The 16,511-nt window shown below is 57.9% G+C and overlaps 1 protein-coding gene across 3 annotated transcripts in view; it reads left to right on the top strand.

Annotated features, from left to right (window-relative positions):
* The first annotated feature begins 2,607 nt into the window (after positions 1–2,607).
* GPR68 (G protein-coupled receptor 68) overlaps positions 2,608–16,511 on the top strand; it is a 28,521-nt gene continuing 14,617 nt past the window's right edge. The window contains exons 1-2 of one of the 3 annotated variants that reach the window (XM_045823829.1): positions 2,608–2,717; positions 12,549–12,706. The gene's annotated coding sequence lies outside the window, so the exon portion shown is untranslated. Of the gene's footprint in view, positions 2,718–11,811; positions 12,018–12,313; positions 12,425–12,548; positions 12,707–16,511 lie in introns of those variants that run through there. The other 2 variants (XM_045823826.1, XM_045823830.1) reach the window with 2 other exon arrangements.

Genomic DNA, 16,511 nt, shown 5'->3' with positions numbered 1-16,511 from the left:
GATGCAGGCGTGGCCCCTTCTTCCTCCACATCCGGCACTTGATAGGTCACCTGAGCCTGAGAGCGTGTTCAGAATCTGCACACGCCCCTCATCTCAGCCCCCTGTGCTCATCTAAGTCACACACACACACACACACCCTGACCCTGGGTCTTGGCAGGGGCCTGCCAGCTGGTCAGCCTGCCCCACACAGCGTGGCTGCTGTGGCAGCTCTCGGGCGCTCACCCCAGGTGACCTGCCTCCTTGAACACGCCCCTCCCTCGGCCTCCACAGGAGCTACACCCACCCCTCTGCGGTCTCCGTTCTTTATGTGCTCACCCCGGGGTGCACCCCAGCCTCCACCACTCTCCCCCCACCCTAGACAAGTGCGCACACGTCCCTGGCTTTAATTACAGTCTTCCCGGAGGGCTTCAAACACACCCCTCGCCCCAGCCTCTCGGAGCCTCCAGGTCCGCCTCCGGCTTGAACGTCCCAAAGACACCTCCAGCCGAAAACGCCCGACACACAGCCCACCCTCCTCCCCCGCCAGAGCCCGCGCTCCCCCTCTCGTCCCATCGGGCCCCTGACACCCAGGCGGAGCCCGGCATCCCCTCCCTCTTCCCCACGTCCTGCCCATTACTCCGTCCGTGGGTTCCAACAGGGACACCTCGCTCACGTACACAGCCAACCCCAGGTGACAGTCCGCCTCCCTAGGCAGTACCGTGGGGTCTGTGGCTGAGGGGCACACCCCAAATCTCACCCCTGCCGAGCTGCAGGCCCCCCGCCTCTGCACTGGCCGGGAGATGTGTGATCTGGTGGGTGGGGAATACCCAGGTGACAGCTGGACACTCGTGCCCAGATCTTTCGGAGGTCTGCCTGGAGGGACATCTGTGAGCACCTGTGGGACAAAAGGGGCGCCCCCGGGGGAGAACAGGAAGGTGAGACCATTACGAAAGGTAGGGCCGACCCTGGGGAGCAGCCAGCCAGCTGTTTATCAACCATCCGGGAGGGGATATATCTGTATGCATACACGTATATACACGTACACATATACTCACATGTGTGTATATACATGTATGCAGACAGTCCAATGATTCCCTCAGAAAGCTCTCAATTGATTTTTGCCAAACTCGTGTATTCATAGCCGACCTATGCCTGCACTCAGCCGACAAGTGGTTGCAGTAAGCATGTGGATGGTACTTTCTCCTGGGTTATCCAGACGAGTGGAAGGTGTGTGACAACCTCACTCGTCCGCCGATGTGGGGACCGCTCAGTCCGGCCGTCGTGTTCCAAATGCCAGGTGACATTCCTCTGTCTCCTGTGCTAGTTGCCTTGTAAGGGCCACAGATGTAAAAAAAAAAAAAGATACAATTTACATACCATAATATTCACCCAAGACACACTTTTAAGTTTAATCCTCACTAACATTTTCTCCACCACTCTCTGAAGTCTAGCGACAGAAGACGCTGACAAAAACAAATCAAGCCCTGGTTGGGCAACATTTGCCAATGTCTGTGGTGTAAATACTTCCACCACGGCCGAGTTCAAGCTGCCAACATGGTGTCACCAACCGCACAGGTGGGAAGAGAGGTGCCGTGTCACCCCGTTATACACTGTCACCTCCAGACAGGCGGGACACATATAAACAACCCCAAGAGCCTAGGTAACCGTACAATAATTACAAGCGGCAAGGTTTGAGTATTTATTACCTTTGTTTTTAATATAAATCATTTAATAGCAGCTTACGTAAGTTAATTTTTAATGAGGGCTGTGTTTAACACCTGGCTTGTGAAATTCCTGGAAACTCACCGATATGCTCTGGCAGCCAGTGCAGGCTGGCTCCAGCCGGGCCGGAGGAGGCAGTTTAGGGGTGGGCTGGAAGGGACCCGACAACTGAGGAGTGGGCAGAGAAGGTGCAGGCGGAGGGCAGAGCAGCCGGGCCCTGGGAGCGTCCCATCCCGGTCCTTGTCGGTTCCCGTAGGCACAGGGATCTCCCCACACCGGGCACACAGAGGCCACGTGGGCTGTGTCTGGAGGCTGGACACTGTCCTGGCTTCTCTCTCTCTCCCATCCTCCCTCCTTGCCCTCTTCCGGGGGTAGGGCGGGGAGAGGGGCCCATTGACCCAGGGCCTGGGGAAACCAGCACCTCCCCGTGTGTGAGGTGGGGCAGAGAAGACCTGTGGAAGTCAGGCAGGAGCCTGGGAGGGCGGAGGGTCCTGGCGGGGCCGGCAGGTGCCCAGCGAGGGCTCAGAAATATCATCCCTTTCCAGGCTCGGGCTTTCTGGCCCAGCCCCCTGAGGTTCGCAGAGCCGCTCCGCGCGTGCAGTCTGCAAGCTGGCAGTGGCAAAACCAGCTGCCTGCGCCCCTCCCCCCTCCGCGGAAACCCCAAATTAACGAGGAGGAGTAAGCCTCTGGGCCCCTCCGTGTTCCCCGCGGTAGAGTGATGGCCCTCACTAGCCTTACTGGAAGCCGCATCCTCCCAAGGCCGCTGGGGCAGCTGCTCTGCGCCCGCGGGCGGGAGTGCGCCCGCTGGAGCCCGCCCCTGCACTGCCTCCCGGAGGCAGCGGTTCGGCCAGCCGGAGCCACCCTGCACCACGCCCCCGCCCAGTCCTCCGCGCTGCCACCACCGCCGCCAGCGCCGCGTGGCCGTCCTTCCCCTCCCGCTGGCTGCCTGGCTGGCCGGGCTCAGCCGGGTGCGGTCCATCTGCAGCCCGGATTCCTGCACCTGGGACCGGAGCGAGGTGAGTGCGCCAGGCAGCTCCGCTGGGCTTGGGGTGAGGCTGGGGCGGTGTGAGCGGCAGTGGGAAGGACAGCGGCCGCGGGTTGGGAGGAGGAGGAGGAGACCTTGTGCCTTTGGCAAGGCTGGCTCCCCGACATTCCTGGAGCGTAAAATTCAAAATCCAGTCCCTGGTACAAAGGCCTCTGGGGGCGAAGAGAAGGAAGAGGGCTGGGAGGTAGGTCCCTGTCATCACAGGGCCCACATTGGTAGTGCTTTTGGTGTCCAGGGACCGACCAGCACTTGGGTGGCGCTTGGGGGGCACAGTAGGCCAGAGAGAGTGGTCCTGCCCAAGATCTCTTGGGTGGGGGCCGACCTCAAAAGTCCAACACTGCCCAGGTGCCCTGGGGACAGGCCCTGACCTGTGGGGACGGCAGCGAAGGCCCACAGAAGAGCACTGCCCTAGGAGCCCGGGACCCAGCCCAGGGCAGGCCCCCTGGGCTTGGTGGCCTCTGGGCAGGTTGGGACAATGCCCACCTGCCCTGGGGGACCGGGGCAGACTAACATCTACTGGATGCCTGCTGCTGCCTGGCACTTCTCCTGCATTAGCTCTTTCAGCTCTCTCCATGGGTCCCTTCCCCTCGTCCAGCAAACGGTCCCTCAGTGCACTTCAACTTCAGCCCCCGCCGCCAGTATGCACAGGGCTCCCTCGTCCACTGCACCATGCACACCGGTCACTGCGACCATTCCCAGGGCACCTCCTAGTCCCCTTGCAGTTTTCAGTCTAGCGGTCTCCTCCTCCAGGAAGGCTACCCTGACTGCCCTCCTCCCGATCGGGAGCGTTTGGACTTCGGGCTCCCACGGTGTGGTCCAATCATAGCTGCTGTCAGAGTGTGGTGATTGCTGTGTTAATCCGAGTTCTCCCTTCTGAATCAGAGTTTTGAAAACTCCCCCTTTCCAGTTTCATCTTATTATATATGCAGGGCAAGAAGAAATGTCCCTGTACCTTCCTAAGTTCTTTAGGCTGGTCTAATCATTAAATCTGCATGAGACAGGTTAACAAGAGAAAGTAAAGGGTCTCCATTGCCTTTAGCTCAAAATAACCCGCATACCCCAGAGGAGGGAAGGAGGCAGGGGTGCACGGGCCACGATGCAGCCGGCCACCGCTGAGGTCCTCACGCTGCCGGTCGTCTCTTCCCCCTGATCAGCCTGCCCTGGCCCTCATGCCCCCCGTGTGGGTCCCAAGGGGCACCATGCCCAGAGCTCCCCACAGGTCCCCTGGGAGCTCCCTGCTGCTGCACCCCTGACATGGGAGCCAGGGCTCCCGCACCATCTCCTCCGCGTCCCCTGAGCTCCTGACCCTCCTGGGTGCTCAGCTCCTCTCCTCCAGACCCACTTAGCCACACGCGACACATGCATGCGTCTCCTGCCTCGCTCCGGCTTTCTCCCCTTCCCGCCCAAGAAGGCACACAGAGCAGGTCGCCGTGTCCCCTGTCCAGTCAGCCCCTCCCCTTGCAGCCGCCCCACCCCCAGCCCTGCGAGAACTCTCTGGGACTTCTAGCCGCTCAGCGCGCACCTCTGGTGCCACTCTGCCCTCCCCACTACTGAGTGTGTGTGTGGGGGGTGGGGGTGGGGGGTTCAGATGCGGCGGTCCCAAAGGAGAGATCAGGCCCACCGCCGAGGGGCACTGAGCGCCTTTTTGTCCGCCGCCGGGCCCAGGGGGGCATTCGGCGGCGAGAGGAAGAGCTCTCCTGCCCCCTCACTTGTGGTTCTGTCACACTTAAGTTCACGCACGTTTATGGGGCAATTGTGTCCCACTCCCAGGAGTGGAACCTCAGTGCCCCCTGCCACAAAAGATAATTAAACGAAAACAAAACATACAACGGCAAGCGGCGTTATTCAATTATAATGAACACCTGTTACAAAGGGCGATGAGCAAGAATTAAGGTCGTGCTCAGAACGGACTAGCATCCAACTGAGATGCTCCCCTTAGTGTGACAGGACGGATTATGAAGGAATTGGGCCGGGAATAAGAGGCGATATGGCTAAACTCCCATCAGTCGGCACCCGCTGAGTGCAGAGCACCACACGGAGCCCAGAGCAATACAGAATGGAGCTTTAGTTTATCCTGCATCGGCTGAAGGGTCGCTTCCTCCAGGAAGCCCATCCAGATGTGCCTCCCTTAACAAGCTGCACTCCTGCTGCCACACTTGTCGTGCCTCATTGCAATGGCATAGTGGCTTCTGCCACAGAGTGTAAGCTCCGTAAGAACAGCCGCCAGGTCCACCTCACTCAGTTCACCATCCAGGTCCCCACCCCCAGGGCCTGGAGCCAGGAGCTGGATGAGCAGATGAATGAGTGATGAATAAATAGCTGGGCCCTTTCCCACAGAGCCTTTCCTTCCTCCTCCTCCTCCTCCTGGTCCAAACCCCATACCCTCCAGTCTTCAAGGCCCTGCCAAGGGTCCAGCTCCTCCAGGAGGCCTTTCGCCAGCCGACCCCACTGGCCCTGAGCGCTCCTGCCCCGGGCAGTGCACCTCTGGCCCGCGGCCAGGGGACATTCGGTTCCACGGCCAGGGCGTCTCCTCCCCTCACAGGGCAGGCGGTGCGGGCGGCACAGCCGTGGCTCGGTCCCCGCTGCGGTGACTCACCGCGGTTCTTCCTTTGGGGATGCGGCTGTGTTGGGTCTTGGCAGCTGTACGAGTTCCCTTTGGTTGTTGTAACAAGTTCCCATAAACTTGGTGCTTAAAACAATACGCATTTATGCCCTGGCTGGGTGACTCAGTTGGTGGGAGCATCGTCCCATACACCAAAAGGTCGCGGGTTCCGTTACCAGGGAGGGCTTCTGCAGACGGCAACGGGTTCCTCACATCGAGGTCTCTCTCTCCCCTCCCCCGCCCCCGCCTTTCCACTCTCTAAAATCAGTAAGTATATCCACGGGTGAGGGTTAGAAAAACAGAAGTCTTACAGGACCTTATAGTGCTGGAGGCCAGAAGTGGGTACGGCTGAGTCTTTTATGGAGGCTCAAGGAGGGAATCCATGGCCTTCCCGGCTTCTGGAGGCTGCCTGCCTTTCTTGGCTTGTGGCCAGCCCCCGTCTTCAAAGCCAACAGTGGCTGGTCGCCCCGTCCCACCCTGCATCCCTCCCGTGCTCTCCCCTCCAGCCGTGCGATCAGCGGGCCCGCCTGCATCGTGCAGGATAATGTCCTTAACTCACCACTTCTGCAGAGTCCCTTGTGCCACGTAAGGCAGCACAGTCACACGTGCAGGTGAGGGTGCATGGGCATCTTTGAGGGGCTGTTACTCTGGCTATCACAGTCCTTGTCACAATAGCTGTCCCTCCCCAGTAGTCGGAGGGTGCCGTAGCTGGTGGCACATTAACAACAGCTGGCGTCTACCGAGCACCCCCTCGGGGCCAGGAGCTGCTCTGAGCTCACCACCCAGCGCCCCAGGAGGCAGGGCCCTGCTGCCCTCCTCACAGTACATACAGGCCAGGCACTGAGAGGTGAGGTGTGTTGGCAGATGGCAGAGCTGGGATGTGAACCCAGGCAGTCTGCGGTCCGAGGCTACGCTGCCTTTCCAGCACCATTACCACCCCCAAGGCACTAGCTCGCAGGCTGGGAACAGGCCGGGCAAGGCCTGAGCCCGGCACACGGGAATCCCCCGGCGCTTCTGGACGAGGCCCCTGTCTAGGTTACACAGTCTCTGCCGGTCCACCCTAGCACCCACCCCTGTGAGAGGCACCCACGCCAATCCCGGGAAACCCAGGGAGCTGCGAATGGTTCTCTCTGGGGCAGGCACATCTGGAAGAGCTCCTGGTGCCGAACGCCACTCAGTTCGCCTCTGCCCTCCACCAGCACTCACACACCAGAGGAATACGAGCCCCGTAGGAGGCACATGGAACAGCACATTGGAGAAAACAAACCCCCCCACCCCGGCTCGCCAGCACACAGTCTGTGCACCGGACCCGGGGGCACACGCAGGCCTTGCACGGGCCTGGGGTGAGGAGGCCGCCCCGGCGTTTGCCGGGCACCCCCTAGAACAGTTCTAAGAGGGTTTTTTTTTTTTTAAAAAAATGCTTATTGACTCACTGAATACTGTGAGATGTTATTTATTCCCAATTCCACAGATAAGGAAACTGAGGCACAGAGAGGTCATATAACTTTCCGAAGTCGCACAGCGTGTGTGAAGAGCCGGGACTCCACCCATTCTCCATAAGCAGGAGACAAGGCAGGGGCTGGTGGAGGCTGGCTGAGCAGCCCCAGCCTGGGCCCTGCCACCCCGCTTCGGCCAGCCAAGCCCCCTTTGTGCCTTCCCGGCCCACCCCGCCCCTGGGCACCCCCAGGGCTGCGCTCCTGGCTTCTGTGCCAACCCGCTTTCCTGAGGGCACCTTTATGTTTCATTCTGACACTGATCTTCCTCGTGAACCTCACGTTATTTTTAAAAAGATTGTATTTATTATTTATTTTTAGAGAGACAGGAAGGGAAGGAGAAAGGGAGAGAAACATTGCTGTGCAAGAGATACATCGATTAGCTATCTCTAGCATGCCCCCAACTGGGGGTCTTGCCTGCAACCCAGGCATGTGTCCTGACCGGGAACCGAACCCGTGACCTCTTGGTTTGTAGGCCAGCATCCAGTCCGCTGAGCCACACCAGCCAGGGCCATTATTAACCCCATTTGAAAGAAGAAGAAACGGAGGCTCAGGGGGCACTACATAATTTGCCAGAGCTCTAACAACTGGAAAGCAGCAGACTGGGGACTCGAAGCTAGACATTCAGATGTCGCCTCCTCTCCCAACTGCCTCAGCCTGAGCAAGCTCGGCCTGAAGGCCTCCTCCAGGAGTCTGCAGAGCAGCCAGGGAGGCGACACGGGTTCCCCAGCTCTCCAGGTGTGTGTGCCCACGCTGTACCTGGGCTTCAGCGGCCCCTCCGCCAGCCCCGGAATTTCCTGCCTTCCCGTCCTCATTAGTCACGTCCTATGTGAGTGCAGCGGAGTGCCGGAGCAGGAGCGGAAACACGGCCCCGTGAATCAGGCCGGTGCTCTGATTAATCAGCTCAGGCCCTAGCCTGCTGGAGTGTGGTTAATGCCAGAAAAAAAATTGTGATCAGACAAAACCGTCTTCCTGCCTGACACTGGCCCGGGAGGTGCGTGACTCCAGGGCGGGTATTTCTCAGAAGGAGAGCGTGCGCCTGAAGGAGGGCCAGGGAGCTCGCGGGCAGGAAGCACGGGGTGGTCTGCAGGCGGAGCCCGGGGGCTGCGGGGGCACAGGGATGAGCTGGCACCGGAGCCGAGTGGCGAAGGAGGACTCATTCAGCTGTTCGGGGGATAAAGAGGGATTTCCTCTGAGGCTGGCCAGCTGTGCTAATTGGAAGACTGAACTGGGAAATCGGTCATTTTTGTTTTCTGGTAGAGCATCTGCGTGCCCTCTAAAGTGCGCACACATGGCCTCCACGAGAGAGTCTGCAGGAAGTGGGTAGGGCCACTTCCGCAGCAGGTCGGGGCTTGGCGGAGAGCAAGAGGCACCGTCCAGCCGGGTGACCGAGGAGAGGTTAGCACAGGGATGGTGTTTCAGAGGTGTCGACACGGTTAAAGGAACCAGCGCGGACAGTGTGGTACCCTGGGGCTAGCTGGCGCTTGGACGAGCTGTTACCATCCCAGGCCTGGGGGAAGGCAGTGCAGGAGAGGGACTGTGACAGGAGCTGGCGACTTCAGTAAAGGGTGGCAGCCACTCTGAAGCCACCCTGGCAGGTGGATAAATACTCTCTCGACCCCTCTCCCCTTCATCCTCCGATCCCAGTGAGCGATTCCCATTGGCCAAGCCCAACAGAAGCCAGATGGCAAGGAGACCAGGCGATAGAGTCGATTGAGTAGGATGGGGAAGGGTGAAGAGGGGACCTGGGCGAGCCCACTGGAAGTCCTCGCACACGCCGGCCTGGGCGGCAACCTCTCTCTCCCACCCAGCAGCTGGCGAGAGCACCTGCCATGTGCTTCCCTCAGCTCGACACTGGGAAATGCAGATGCCCTGGCCCAAACCCCACGGAGGCTGGAGAAATGACATCAGTGCCACTCACGCTGTGTCTGGAGGAATTCTGACCGCGTCTCTGTAGCCCAGCCCAGGGTGGGAGATGGTTTTTGTGGGCAAGAAAGACCATTATTAGCGCAGCGTCTCAAATCTGCATTCCATGAACGCGGGCCATAATTTACCATTCTCTAGGTCCAGGAAGGTTCTGGAAAACAATCTGCACTTCATTTTTAACTTAGTGAGCTGTGTGTTGTTTATTAGGCCAACGCCTGGTGTTGTTTATAAAATAACACATTCTGCTTCCCCTGCCAAGGACTGGACATCCTGACACCAAGAAACACAGCAAGGAAATGAGTCTCTTTGCTCATCCAAATCTCCATTTTCTAAGGGAAAGCATGGCCAGGGGTGTCAGGCCTGTAGTCCACAGGCCAATTCTGGATCTTTAAGAAATTGGTACGGGCACCGAGCTGTTCTGTGTCTAAGAAGTGAAGCATGAGGGGGAACGGAGCTTGTTTCAGTGGAAGAGTACTGAGACTGTGAAACGTTGTAGACATGGTCAGGCATCTGTCAACAGAGACTGTGGGCTACAGGAAGACGGGCAGGGCCCTGGCTGGGCAGCTCAGTTGGTTGGAGCATCATCCCGTGCACCACAAAGTTGCAGGTTTGATTCCCGGTCAGGACACATGCCTAGGTTGTGGTTTTGGTCCCCAGTCGGGGTGCGTTATGGGAGGCCACTGATCGATGTCTCTCTCTTTCTCTCTCTCTCAAATCAATAAATATATTCTCAGGTGAGGCCTGAAAAGATGAGAGAGAGAGGCAGGGAGACAGGGCCACCCAGTGCTGCGTACAGTGTCCCCCCTCCCCTGGGCTGGGTGACGTGGCCGCCCGGGCAGGACTCACTTTGTGACAAGCCCCCTGCAAGGCAGGCATTGTGCCCCTGAGTCCGAATGCTGGATCCAGCAACCGAGGATGATGATGATGATGGGCTTTCGCACCCCAGCCCTCTCTCCTGAGGGTGGGGGGGAGGAGCAGGGCAGGGTCAGTGCAAGCGGCAGCTTCACAGTCAGGACCCCGCTCAGCCCTGGCTCAGGCGCTCGGGAGCGAGCGGCCTGAGACCACCCACTGACCTCAGTGTCCTGCTCTGTGAAGGCGAGAGAAGAAAACGACCCGCTGAGGTGGAAAGAGATTACTCCTAAGCACCGAGGACCGGTAAACATTCAACAGACAGGCACCGCTTTTAAGAGAATATTTGGAGTGGGCAACAATAACAGCGAACACATATTGAACCCTAATAAGGTGCTGGGTGTTGAGTTGAGGGCTTTCCTTTATTTAACTCATGGAATCATCTCAGCCTCCCCTTTGGAGCCGTGTCCCCGTTTCACACACGGGGCACCCGGCACAGAGAGGTTTAGGGGCTTGTCCCAGGTCACCCTACTGCAGGTAGCAGAGGTGGGATTCAGACTCAGGCAGTCTGGCTTTCAAAGCCAAACTCCTAACAACGACGTTCAGTTTAGCAATCTTTAAGAAGTACATGTGCATTTTTATGGCATGAGTAGTTCATCCAGAACACTCTATTTGTGAATATTTTGCAAGAGGGAGGAATTTCAGAATGAGGACCAGCAGAAGAGGCTGAGCCAGCCGCAGAGAAGAGCCTGCTGGGAGGGTGCTAGGCGCGTGCCCAGCAGGAAAGGCTAAGTGCCCCGCCCCCCCCTTCCACCGGCTCCTTCCGCCTCCCCTGCTGGGGTACCTTCTGCCTTCCTGCCCACCGTCCATTTCCTTCCAGAGACCCACCTAGGGGCCCGGGCAGAAAGTGTGGACCTTTGAGCCGCCCAGAGGAGCTAGCAGAAAGCGAGGCAAAGATCTCTGTCTTTACCCCCACCCTCCAGCCCACGCTCCAGCTGCCCTCCACCCCCGACCCCCAACTATCTGTCCTGACAACCAAGCACTCACTTCACAAACGGGAATGGGGCACCCGGCTCTGCACCAGGCACAGGCTGGGAATGAAGACCACGCAGAGTGACCGCTGCGGGACAATGACTGCAGGGGGCAGTGCGAAACATGCCGGGAAGGGGGTCAAGGGAGCAGCAAGTGGGGCTCAGCACGGATTGCTGGGGCCAAACCCAAAGGCTCGAGAGGGGAAGTGACTTCCCGGTCTTAAAACTGGGGCAGCATTTCGGGCAGTCTTCTGAGCAGAGAGGGAGGCAGGAGTGAGCACATGCAGATGTGAAGGGGCAGAGGGTGCTGGGGGTACCGCTCGGGGTGGCTTAAGATAGTATGCGGGTGGTGATGATGGCTGAGGACGCAGCCTGCCTGGGTTCGAATCTCAGTGTTTCTACGTATTTATTATATTACCTGTGTGACTCTGGGCAAGTTCCTTGACCTCTCTGTGCTTCGTTCCCCGAGGAGAACAATGGGAATAATAATAGTATCTACCTCACACAGTGATGAGGATCAAATGAGTTCATGCATTTAAATGCTTAGAACAGCACCTGGCACAGAGCACTCACAAACTGGGAGTTGTGAATATCGTTACTGTTATCTGTGAGCTTGTGGGGCAGAGGGGCCCTCGGGCTTCTGGGAGTTCTCCACGAAACCAGCAGGAGGTCCTGTCCTCCGCGCGGTCCCTGGCTACCTGTGCTGCAGACGCACTCGGGCCTCGGGAGGCACCAGGGATCCAGGAGGCAGCAAACTGCCTCCTCCCGAGGTGCAGAGAGGCGGAGAGGGCCCGAGCGGCAAGGGGACCCGCCTTACTGAGTGGCTACGGAGGTACTGAGGCTTGTGTGGACGCAGAGAAAAGATTGCTTCATGGACTCCCCCTGCACCCCCACCCCCACCCCGGCTTGGTACCTAGGGGTTCTGGATGTGGCTGGAGGACCCTCTGGTCCCTTCGCAGCGAGGCCCAGTCTGAGCCCACGGTAGCAGCTCCAGAGCCTGTCCCAGGAGCAGGATGGTAGTTGGGGGCGGTAAGCACTGTAGCTCCAGGGCAGGTCTGCACCAGCGGGGTTTTTCCGGGCGCCTAGCCCGTGGTGTGTGGTTTGTGTGAAAGGCGGAGCTCAGAGCGGCAAAGCTGGGTGCGCCGGTCGGTCGGGGGTGTGGGATGCCGGGAATCACAGCGCAACGAGGCCCCGTGGTCCAAGGAGTGGGAAGGCCGGGGCGGAAACGGACCCGCCAAGCAGCCCAGGTCACCCCTCACCCCGCCAGTTGCAAAAGATGAAGTGCCCACTCCGCTTGCTGTGCCAGCCATAGGCGGGGACACGGGCGACGAGACGAGCGGGGTGACTCCGGCTGGCCTCTCGCAGCACAGGTATATCTCCCCGAAGCCAGTGCTCTTCCTCTAGTCTCGGGGCCCCGGGCGCAGCAGGGTGGGGGAACTGCGCGCGTGCAGCAGCCGGATCCCGGCGCCGGCGGCCGGCTCTACGCCTTCCCCGGCTGAGCCCCGTGAGCGCTTGGTGAGAGCGCGGGCCCGTGGCCCCCACGTGTGCGCGCGCCTGGGCGCGCGTGCAGGCCAGGTGCAGGAGCGTGTGCGTGTGCGCGAGCCGAGCGGTGGAGGCCAAGTGCGGGCGCGCCTGGAGGGGGCCCAGCGGGTGCGTGGCGACGGCAGGCAGACGCGGCAGCGCCGGCGCGTCCCCGTCCCTCTTCCGGAGGGGTGTGTGCGCGGTGGCTGTCGCCTGGTTTAGCAGCCACCCCCTCGGCTGGCTCCGTGGCCACCTGGTAATTACCTCCAAAAAATGCATACATATAATAAGACAGCTAACCTTTCACTGCCCGGAGCTCCGCGACACAGGGGACCCAAACATTTTCTTCCCTGCCCTCAAATCCGTGCGTTCCCTCTTAGGACAAGAGCAGCTCGTCCGACAAGGGCCCTGATTCTGGAGACTCCAACGAGCGCCTCTGCGGCGGAGGGAGGACGGAGCTGGCCTGTGATTGGCCGCAGGAGCGCCGGGTGGGCTCGCTGGTTGGCAGACCCCCGGGCCGGCCATCGTGCGGACCCAGGTAATCCTCAAGCTGGAGAACGGTGATGCTGTTGAAAGGGCGCGGGAAGGCTCTTCGGTTTTTTAGCGGTGGGCAGAGGAGCGCCTTGGAGCCAGTGGCTTTGGGCCTGTCACTTGCTGGGGCTGGGCCCCCGCCAAATGGAGATAAATACTAGCCGTGGCCACCTCACACGGGGAGAGGACAAAACGGATGTGAGGACAAAACATAGAATGGTCGGAACTGCACAAATCTGAGATAATACGGTCATGCTTTGCTTAACACTGTCTCCCCCCCCCCCCTTCAGCTTCCAAAACAAGGCAGGAGGGGAAAGAACTGAGTTGAACAGGGGAAGCAGGGCTGGGGCAGTCTATGGGTGCATTAGACGCTATCTACCCTTGAGAGTTCCGTTCCAGGACCACGTGGCTTGGGTCCAAATCTTGGTTCTTCCAGTTACTAGAGCTTTCAACTTGAGATGATCCCCTGCCCTCTTTTTAAGATTCAGTGTCACCTGTGACGGGCATGATAGTAGGGCCTGCTTCCTAGGGTGGTTAAGAGACCATGCGGATGAAGATGTTGCCCCGAAAGCCTCGCAGCGCCCCCTAAAGGTTAGCCGTGAGCGTTCTCAATATTCCCGGGAGGTTGCGCCCTTCCGGGTACCGTGCACTCTGTAGGGAGAGAAACAGTGGAAAACAGGTTTCATCCTTCCTAGGGGGCTGGTCTCAAACAAGATACCTTACCTCTCTGGATATCTCATGGGAAACACGGAGGTTATTATACCCTCCTTGCAAAGTTATTATAAAAATTAAAATCGTGTAATCTTATGAATGAATACAACACATAAGCCCTTCAGTGATTTTGGAGGAGAATAATATTTATGCTCCAGTTATCTATTGCTGCATAACACACTCCTTCAGAAGGTAGTAGCTTAAAATAACAGTGCTCAGCTATTTTGCTCATGAATCTGTGTCTTGGGCAGGGTTTGGGGGTGGGGGGACGCCTTAAGTCTGCTCCTTGCAACGTCCGCTGAGACAGCCCTGCTGGGGCAGGAGGATCTTTTTCCAAGATCACACGTGTGAGGCGTCAGTCGATCCCGGCCTCAGCTGGGGCTGTTAGCCAGGGTCTCCGCTTCTCTCAATGTGGGCTGCTCTAGGAGGCCCCTTGGGCTTCCTCCCCGTGGGACCCCCAGGTTTTAAGAGCAACATCCTAAGAGACGGGAGCTGCCAGTCTCTTCAGAGCCGGACCCAGAAGCTGGCGCCGTGTGACCTCCACTTTATTCTTCCGGTCAAGTCGCCCCAGAGCCCACCCGGATTCAAGGGGAGGGGACTTCACGCCCACCTCTCAATGAAAAGGGCATCAAATGATTTCCAACCATCTTGAATCTACTGAAACTTGAATGTCTCCTCCTTTGGCTCCCCCCCCCCGGCTGCCATGGCAACAAATTACATCCTCTTTGCTAGAAAACCAGCTGAGATACACATACGCCTGCCCGGCCAGGATCAGTTTCTCTGGGCGCAGGCGTCCGGCCCAGCGGCTTCTCTAGTGTCTGTCTCCCTGGAACCAGGAGGCCTCCGTCCCCAGCTCTGTCAAACCCAGGCCTAGAAAATGAGCGGAAGAAGCCAGGGAGAGGGTAATTTGGATTCAGAAAGCTGGATTTTAGCAGGTGGCCCCGGCTGAGTGTCACCAGCATCTCTGCAGCTCTTAGGTCCCTGGAGAAGTCTGCTTGTTTCTCAAGGGGGCCGCTGCCTGGGTGTTTGGAGTGGCTGTTGTCATACATTAGCAGGTCATTAATTGAAAGGTTGGAACACTCCGGGTGGAAAGGCAGGTGGGTGGGGGCAGCAGGCCTGTGGTCACCATGGCAACCTTTAGGCCTATGATTTGTGCTTCCTGCACCAGAGCAGGAAGGATGCCCCAGGCTGCTTGAACCTCCTCAGACAGACCACAGACTCTCCAAAGAGAAACCAAAGTCTCTCTTTTAGCAGTAGGTTTCCATTGCGATGCCCTTTCACACGGAGCTACCCACCCACACGCTCGGAGTCAAACCAGCCAACCCTCTTCCTGTGGCTTCTCCCATATCCTGCCCGTCTCCCCGAGTTCGTTAGCTCCTGACTGCAGTGTCAGCCACACTGGCCTTCCGGCTGGGCTGCAGAGGTAAATGGAGTTTGGGGCCATGGACTGATTCTGACATTCAACACATTTTTGCTGTGCTTTTATTTCGGTAGAGAACCGTTCTCCCTGGCAGAGAACAAAACAGATCCACCCACTTCTTCCAGGTGGAGCTTGCTGAGTACAGGGAAAGATGGGCATTGACCAATAACCATACAGATTCCCATGCATTGCATGGACAATGGTTAAAATACAATCAGTCTGGCCCTGGACCATGTGGCTCAGTTGGTCAGAGTGTCGTCCCATAGTCAGAAGGTTGCAGGTTCGATTCCCAGTCAAGGCACATGCCTGGATTGAGGGTTCGATCCCCAGTCTGAGCGTGTTATGATCCTCAGTCTGGATGCGTATGGGAGGCAGCTGATCAATGCTTCTCTCTCCCATCAATGTTTCTCTCCCTCCCTTTCTCCCTTCCTCTCTCTCTGGAAGCAATCAAAAAATGTCCTCTGGTGAGGGTTGTGTGTGTGTGTGTGTGTGTGTGTGTGTGTGTGTATAGTCCATCCAGAAAGTATCTAGTCATGTAAATGAAAAATAGAGACTTTATTGAAGAAGATACAAGATGCAAGAAACATTGTACGTAGGACAATGACACCTCAGTCCCTTTCAAAGTAGGCACTTTGGGACCTCACACAGTTCTCCCAATCACTATCAGCTGCCCCATCGTATTTTCCTGAATCTCATCAGTGGTCTGAAATCTCTTCCCTTTCAAACATGATTTTAGTTTTGGAAAAATCCAGGAGTTGCAGGGCACCACATCTGGGCTGTGTGTGTGTGGGGCGGGGGGGGGCTGAGCCACCTGGGTGATTTGATGTTTCACAAAAAAACTCTAAAGGAGACGAGATGCATGAGTGGGGCATTGTCATGATGAAGCTGCCAATCACCAGTTGCCCATAGCTGCGGCCTTTTGAATCATCCAAATAGTTTCCACGGAGGAATATTCAAGCTTAATGCAAAATTGGATGCAGATGCATTGCTCTCTTTGCTCAGTCATTTGGAATGCGACAGCCACACAGTACACATGCTCCCTCAGTGGCGTCTGCCACCCCCACTGACCAGTGCAGCGAAGTCGTCATTGCCCTGTATGCGCACTCCAGTCCACTCTCCTCGGCTGCCAGGTCACATCGATGTTGCGCAAACCATTCTCGTCATGTTAACAATGGCTGGACTTTTTCTGGACAGGCTCTATATACGTATTTACACACACACACATATATATATATACATTAAAATACAATTAATTTGGACCCTGACTTGAATCCCAGCTCTGCCACTTACCGGGTGGGCCCAGTGCGATCACCAGGGTCCTTAAAAGGGGAAGCCGGGGGCAGGATGTCCAGAGTCATAGGAGGAGTGACCCCGGGAGCAAAGGGCAGAGCGCAGCGAGGACATAAGAGGGGTCAGTCGCTGCCGGCTTCGAAGACAAAGGGCCCCACACCGAGGAATGCTGGGAGTCTTTAGAAGCTCAGACGGGCACGGAAATCCACTTCCCAGTCGACTGTCCAGAAGGAACGCGGCCCCGCTGACAGATTTTAGCCCAGTGGGGCCTGAGTCGGACTTCCGACCCCAGATGGTGAGAGGAGAAACCTGCGTTGTCCGAAGCCACTGGGTTCGTGGAGGTTTGTCCTGGCGGCGGCAGGAGGCTGAGGAGACACCCAGGAGCCCTGTC

This window comes from Phyllostomus hastatus, unplaced genomic scaffold (assembly GCF_019186645.2).
Source record: "Phyllostomus hastatus isolate PE091 unplaced genomic scaffold, TTU_PhHast_1.1 phas_scaffold_501, whole genome shotgun sequence".
Classification (NCBI taxonomy): domain Eukaryota; kingdom Metazoa; phylum Chordata; class Mammalia; order Chiroptera; family Phyllostomidae; genus Phyllostomus; species Phyllostomus hastatus.
Note: the sequence above shows the minus strand (reverse complement) of the source record. Positions and strands in the feature narration are given on the sequence as shown.